The sequence below is a fragment of the Sorex fumeus genome, unplaced genomic scaffold, assembly GCF_029834395.1.
Source record: "Sorex fumeus unplaced genomic scaffold, SorFum_2.1 ptg000125l, whole genome shotgun sequence".
Lineage (NCBI taxonomy): Eukaryota > Metazoa > Chordata > Mammalia > Eulipotyphla > Soricidae > Sorex > Sorex fumeus.
Genome location: NW_026606182.1, coordinates 3,346,287 through 3,353,019, shown reverse-complemented (window position 1 = coordinate 3,353,019; position 6,733 = coordinate 3,346,287).

Here is a 6,733-nt window from a genome sequence, read left to right as displayed (position 1 = left end):
TTTTTGTGCTGACCTCCTGTACTTTTACCCAGAAGGCTGGCAGCGTTACACCCATTGGCTTATTTGATTTTCTTATTTTGTCCACTGGGGGACGGGGGGTGGGTGCGGGGGGCTCCCAAGCCAGGCTCAGGGACCCCAAGGTGAGAGACGTCATTGTAGCGACCCAGCTCTGCCCTTCTGCTGGAGTCCAGCAGGGCCGGGGCCCCGCCAGGGTCACCCCGGCCGTGCTCAGGTGACCACGCAGTGCCAGGGATGGGACACAGGGTGTCACTCACGCCAGGTCCCGCTGAGTTGTCGCCTTGGCTTCCGTCCAGGCTCCCGGGCAAGCGGCCGAGCCCACAGTTTTCTCACCCGGGCGGAACGGGAGAGGAATCCTTTCTCGGAAGCTGTTCTGTGCGACCTGGGCCGTTGTCCTTGGCCGCCTGACACCTTGGTCAGCACTGTCAGTGTGCACCCCCCTCCTGCCCCCCATCGGTGCCTCTGCAGAGTACACGGGAGGTGTCAGGAAAATGAACACCTTCAGGCCCGGAGAGCTGGTACCGGGCTCAGGCCCTCTGCTGGCTTGTGGCTGATTCTGGTTCAAACCCCAGCCCCGGAGATGGTCCCCCAGAGCACTGCCAGAGGTCACTTGCTAGCGGAGCCGGGAATAGCCCCTGAGCACCGTCAGGTGTGGCCCCCAGACCAAAGCAGGGCTGGCCTGGGAGCTTGCCTTGCAAGTGGCCAAGCCGGCTCTGATCCCCAGGACATTGGCAAGGGTGAGCCCTGAGCAAAGAGCCCTTGAGCACCGCAAGGTGTGGCCACGAAAGAAAGAAGGAAGAAAGGAGGGAAGGGAGGGAGGGAGAGAGGGAGGAAGGCAGGGAAGGAAGGAAGGAAGGAAGGAAGGAAGGAAGGAAGGAAGGAAGGAAGGCAGGCAGGCAGGCAGGCAGGCCAGAGCAATGGGACATCAGGGAGGGCATTTGCCTTGCATGCAGCCAACCCAGGTTCAATCACCAACACTCCACAGGGTCTCCCCAGAACTGCCAGTAGTTCCTGAGTGCAGAGCCAGGAGTCACCCCTGAGCATTGCCGGGCATGGCCCCCCCCCCAAAAAAAAAGGAGGGAGAGAAAGAAAGGAAGAAAGGGAAAGGGAGAGAGAGAGCAAAGAGAGAGGGAAGGAGAGAGGGAGAGAGAGGGAGGAAGAGAGAGGGAAGGAGACAGAGGGAGGCGGCTGGCTGCCTCCCCGCACCCCTGCTGCACCCTGTGGGACCAGCAGAGCCCCAGCGGATGTCCTTCCCGCCAGCCCCTGCCCCTCTCTGCCCAGGTGGCCTGCCCAGGTGGCGGTGCCCCGTGCTCAGACAAGGCCAGATACAAGATTAGCCGGGCGGGCGGGTGGTATCCGCTTACAGCCCCGCTGTCCCCTTTCACCTGGGCCCCTGGAGTCTGGGAACAGTGGCTGAGCCTGTTCTCCCGTCCGCAGCTGCGTCCGGCCCCGCGTGCGCCCCAGGTCACCTCTCGACCCGAGCCCCGGTGGCCCCCGGGAGCCCCTCTGGAGTGAGTGGGCTGAGGGCTTCCCCTCCCCCCCCCGCCCCCACCGGGTGAGGCTCCCTCCCCTCCCCCCACATTCCCTCCATTCATTCCCGTCACCCCCACCCGAGCCCTTCCCGCCCCCTGCTGCAGGGACCTCAGACACTTGCCTTTGGGTGGAGAGACAGCCCAGCGTGGAGGGCTCCTGCTTGGCACGTGGCTGACCCGGGTTCGAGTGCAGAGCCCAGAGTAAACCCTGAGCACGCCGGGCGGGGCTCAAGAACTGCAAACCAAACCGACTTGCCTTTTCTTTGTGTTTGTTTTTGTTTATAGCTCACACCCCTTCGATGCTGTGCAGTTCCTCCTGGCTGGGCACCCGGGGATCACTCCCGGCACCGCTTGAGGGACCCGATGGGATGCCGGGGAATAAACCTGGCTGGGCTGGCCATAGGCAAAGCAAACGCCCTCCCCGCTGGACCTCCAGACCCCCAGAAACCTACTTGCCTTTTCTTCACCTTCTTCAGCTCTGCTCCTTGGCAGAGATTGGGGCTTCCACTCGAAAAGTACTTCTGGGAAAACATCTACTCATCATTCAATACCCATCCCAGGTGCTCCCCCGGAAGGTCACCCTGACCTCTCGCTGGAGCCCAAGGCCGTCGTTGGGGCAGGGGAGTCCTCTCAGCTGGTAGAGCACTTGCCTTCGGGTGAGGCCCTGGGTGAGCACTAGCCTTCGGGGATGAAGCCCTGGGTCACCCTAGCACCACAGAAGGGGCAGTGGCCTGGGGGCTAGGCCATTGTTTCCGGGCTCCTGGCCTGCCCACGTCCAGGGCACAGCCCCGAGCCACGTCTCCAGCCAACGATGGTGTCCTGCCCAGTCCACCTTTGGGGCCACCAAGTTCTCCAGCCTGAATGGGGCAGCAGCGCCTCACTGGGCAGTGTGCAGTCATCTGGAGACACTGCATTCAGTCCAGGCTGTGCCCAGGGCGGGGGGGGGGTGTTCTGCAGGGACCCCCCCTCACGGGTCACGTCTGCACCCAGAGGAGGCCCCCAGTCCCCAGCCCCAGTCTGAGGCCAGTGTCCTCCTGGGCTTCCCTGGGAATGGCCACAGCCTGCCCCGGCCTCTCCTGTCCCCTCCACCCTATGCCCGCAGGTCCCCTAGAGTCTCTCCGAGACTTCCTGGGGGCCACAGGACCCAGAGACAGGCACCCCCTTGCACCCCCTCACACCCTTTCTGCCTCCACCACTTCTTTGGGGTTCAGAGGGAAGGGGACTTCATTTCTTGACTTTTGCTTTTTTTTGGCTTTTTGGGTCACACCCGGCGATGCACAGGGGTTGCTCCTGGCTCTGCACTCAAGAGTTACTCCTGGCGGTGCTCAGGGGACCATATGGGATGCTGGGAATTGAACCCGGGTCAGATGCGTGCAGGCAAACGCCCTCCCTGCTGGACTATGGCTCTGGCCAATGGGATCCCATTTCTGCATGGGGGTCCCCAGGAAGGGATGGATCTGGGGGTTGAGAGCTGACAGAGATGGGGGGCCCGGGCCCCCTAACACCACCTTGGTGCCACTGGGGGTGTCTGTGACCCATGTCCACCCCTCCTTCCTGTGGGCCTCCTCGAACCCACTCAAGCCTGTTGCCTGCCCCCAGGGGACCCAGGGACACACACACAGACACACAGACACCATCTCCTGGGCATCTCCGGGCATCTCTGCACAGGAGCCAGTCCCCACCTGCCCAGCAGGACCAATCAGCAGCTCCGGGCATGTAAAGTGCTCTGGCTTGCTCCGGAGGGGAAGGGGACAGACAGCCCAGGCGGACCGAGGACAGACAGAGCAGCAGGGAGCCCACTCCCACTTCCTGGGCACATCCCCAGTGTGCCCAGAGAACTTGTCCACCCCCGCCCCCGCTGCAGGGCTGACTCCCCCCTCGCTGCTCCCCACATTGGGAGCCCTGAGAGGACATCGGCTCTGGCTGTCAAGGGTCCCGCCCTCCCACTGACAGCTGTGGAAACTGAGGCCTGGGGGAGGTGTAAGAGTCCCAGAGTGAGCAGAGGCGGGCCTAGCCCTGAACTCGGGGGGGCCCAGGGTCCCCTAAAGCGGCTCTCCTGCTGCTCCTCTGGCATCTGCTCCCGGGCACCGCCAGCCAGCTGGACCCAGGCGGGAGCCACCTGGAACAATCCATGTACTGGGGGCACAGTGCCCAGGAGTCTCCCCTTGGTGCTCCTGGAACATTCTAGATGCCAGTGGCTGCAGCTGCTCCCAGAGCAGGAGATGCTGCTTCCCAGTGTGGGGAGAGGGGACAGTCACCCCGGGGGCGACCGCCCCAGAGGGGGTGGGGGGGCTGGCTGATGGCCGCCCTGTTCCCCTCCGACCCTGTGCCTGTCCTCCAGATGGGGAAACTGAGGCTCGCACGGCTGCCCTGTGTGAAGTCATGGGCGCTGAGCCCTGTGGCCCAGAGGGCCAGTGTTACCGGGAGAGGCCCTGGGCCCTGAGACCCCAACCCCCGCCCCCCCAATAAAATAACCAAGTGGCGCCCGAGACCAGTCCCCCACCCTGAGAGCCCTGACCCCCAAATCAGGCCAGTCCTGGTCCCCGGGTGTCCATGGCAGCACGGGGCCGAGCTGCCCCCAGTGACCCTGACTATGGCAGAGCGTGGCTACCCCTGCACCCCCCCATGGCCACAGCTCCCGAACCCCCGGGGTGTCCCCCCATCCGTTCCCGTCAGCCGCCAGGGGCCGGGATTCTGCTCGGCGCCGACTGCACGTGTTGGTGGTTGACGGAGCTGACCCTGGTTCCGTCTCATCTGAGCCCCATCAGGAGTGATCCCTGAGCACGGAGCCAGGAGTCCGCCCTGAGCACCGCCGAGTGTGTCCCCAAAATAAAAACAACACAATAAATACAATGAACGTGGGGTCTGGCTGCAGCGTTTCCCTAAGACTCAAAGCGCACGGAAGGCGCATCTCACTTCTTCCAAACCGCAGCTCTAGTAGTGCTGCTTCCTGGGACACAGGCAGGCGGGGGTGGGGGGTAGGGACCTGGCTCGGAGCTTGTGCACTCGCCTTGTACGTGAGAGGCCCTGGGTTCTGTCCCCCGCACCAGAGAACACAGATAGAAACGTTCCAGGCCATGGACCAGAGCGATAGCACAGCGGGTAGGGCGTTTGCCTTGCACGCGGCCAACCCATGTTCAATTCCCAGCATCCCGTATGGTCCCCCAAGCATCGCCAGGAGTAATTCCTGAGTGCAGAGCCAGGAGTAACCCCTGAGCATCACGGGGTGTGACCCAAAAAGCATTTTAAAAAAAAAGAAAGAAAAAGAAACATTCTGGACCACAGCGATGCTACAGCAGGTAGGGGGTCTGCCTTTATGCAGCAGACCTGAGTTCAAGTGCCCATTGCCGGCGTCCTGTATGTCCCCCGAGCACTGTCCCCGAGGAGTGATTCCTAAGAGTCTGGAGTGTCCCCTGAGCATTACTGGGTGTGACCCAAAAAGCGATAGCAGAAGAAAAAAAAAGGAGCGACTTCGGAGTGCAGAGTCAGAAGGATCTGAGCATGGCTAGGTGAGGCCCCCAAAACAAACAAACAAAAGAAAAAACAAACATTCGAGCAGCTTGCCTGGGCTTCAGGTTGGGGGCCATTTCTTAGACCCCACAGGGCTGGACTGGGGGTGGGGGGCTCCCAGGGCGGGCATGGGACATGCAGGCACACATTAACACAGACGGAGCTAGAAGACAGGCAGGGATGGAGGTTTCGAGCTAAAGCACCAACCAGCGCCCAGGTTGCAAGTACTCAGCCGTGGGGCTGTCGGTGTGGAGGCAACGGGTGGGATTCTGGGGCCCCTGGAGCCCCCAGGGCCCCTTCTCTCTCCCAGAAGGGCCAGGTCTGGGCTAGAGTTTCTTGGCTTTCTAGGGCACCAGCTGGCAGTGCCCAGGGATCACTCCTGGCAGGGGCGCCGGGGATGGGACTTGGGTCGCTCCCTCTGCTGTCTCATTGCTCTGACGTTGACCCCAGCGGGCATACCAAGGAAGACGTTGACAGATAAGAAACCAGAATTTATTTCAAAACACACTGTGAGCCCGTGGCGGTGACGAGGCCCACCCAGGACCGCTCCCCTGGCCCAAGTAGTCAGGGGCTTGACCCAAGCACGCAGTCTGGGGGGATCCCTGAGGCCGGAACCGGGTGTCAGAGGCCGACGTTCAGGCATGTGGAGATGCCTGTTGCCCGCCTGGCTCCGTGCTGACCCGGCTACGGCCGGGTGGGGGTCACAGCAGCTCCTGGGGTGCAGGACCAGCTCCCCACCGAACCCTGAGGGGGCGTGGCTGGCCCTTGGGCAGGCCCCACAGAGCAGGAGGCGTCCTCCCCCCGAGTTCCGCTGCCTCTGCAGACCGCACCACGTGGGGGGGGGGGGGGCACCGTGGCCGGCTACCCCTGGGGCCCAGCGGCCAAGAGTGCAACAGGACGAGCAAGAAACACCAGCTGCAGAGTTCGGGGAGGCCGAGTCTGCGAGGGGGTGCAGGGGGGGGCGTGCCACAGACTCAGAATCCTGAGTGCAGGGAACGAGGGGGCTCCCCGGGCGGCAACGGGCAAGATCCCCAGCCCCGTCTGCTCCCCAGCGGGCGCAGACGGCAGACAGGGACAGTGGGGGGGGTCTGTGCCCATGCCGGGGGCTCTCCCGGGCCCCCATCCTGCAACTGAGACCCCGAGTCCCTCCTCTGCTCCACACAGAGGGGTCCCCGGGTTAAAGCTTGGCCCCAGAGACATGGGGCAATTAGGAGGGTCCCGGCCAGCTGCCGTCCCCCCACGCCGTGCCCCCCAGACGGGCGCTGCTGCGGGCGGAGCCCCCTTGCCCGGACCCCCTACTATGGCAGGTGGGTGTGGGGGGGCACTGGACCTGCCAGTTGGCCCGTCGGCAGCCTGGACCTTCCAGGGCAGTGGTGGCCGCCTGCTGTGTGGATTTAGGTCGGAGAAGAGTGTCCACCCCCAAACCCAGGCAAGAAGCTACCTATCCGCTAACAGTGAGCCCCCCGCCACCCCTGCTGTCCAGTGACCAGTACGGAGGGTTCACCTCCTGGGATGTGCTCGGAGGGAGGAGGAAGAGGAGGTCAGAGGGAGGATGAAGAGGCAGAGGGAGGAGGAAGAGCTGGTCAGAGGGAGGAGGAGGAGGAGCTGGTCAGAGGGTAGAGGAAGAGCCAGTCAGAGGGAGGAGGAAGAGGCAGAGAGAGGAGGAAGAGCGG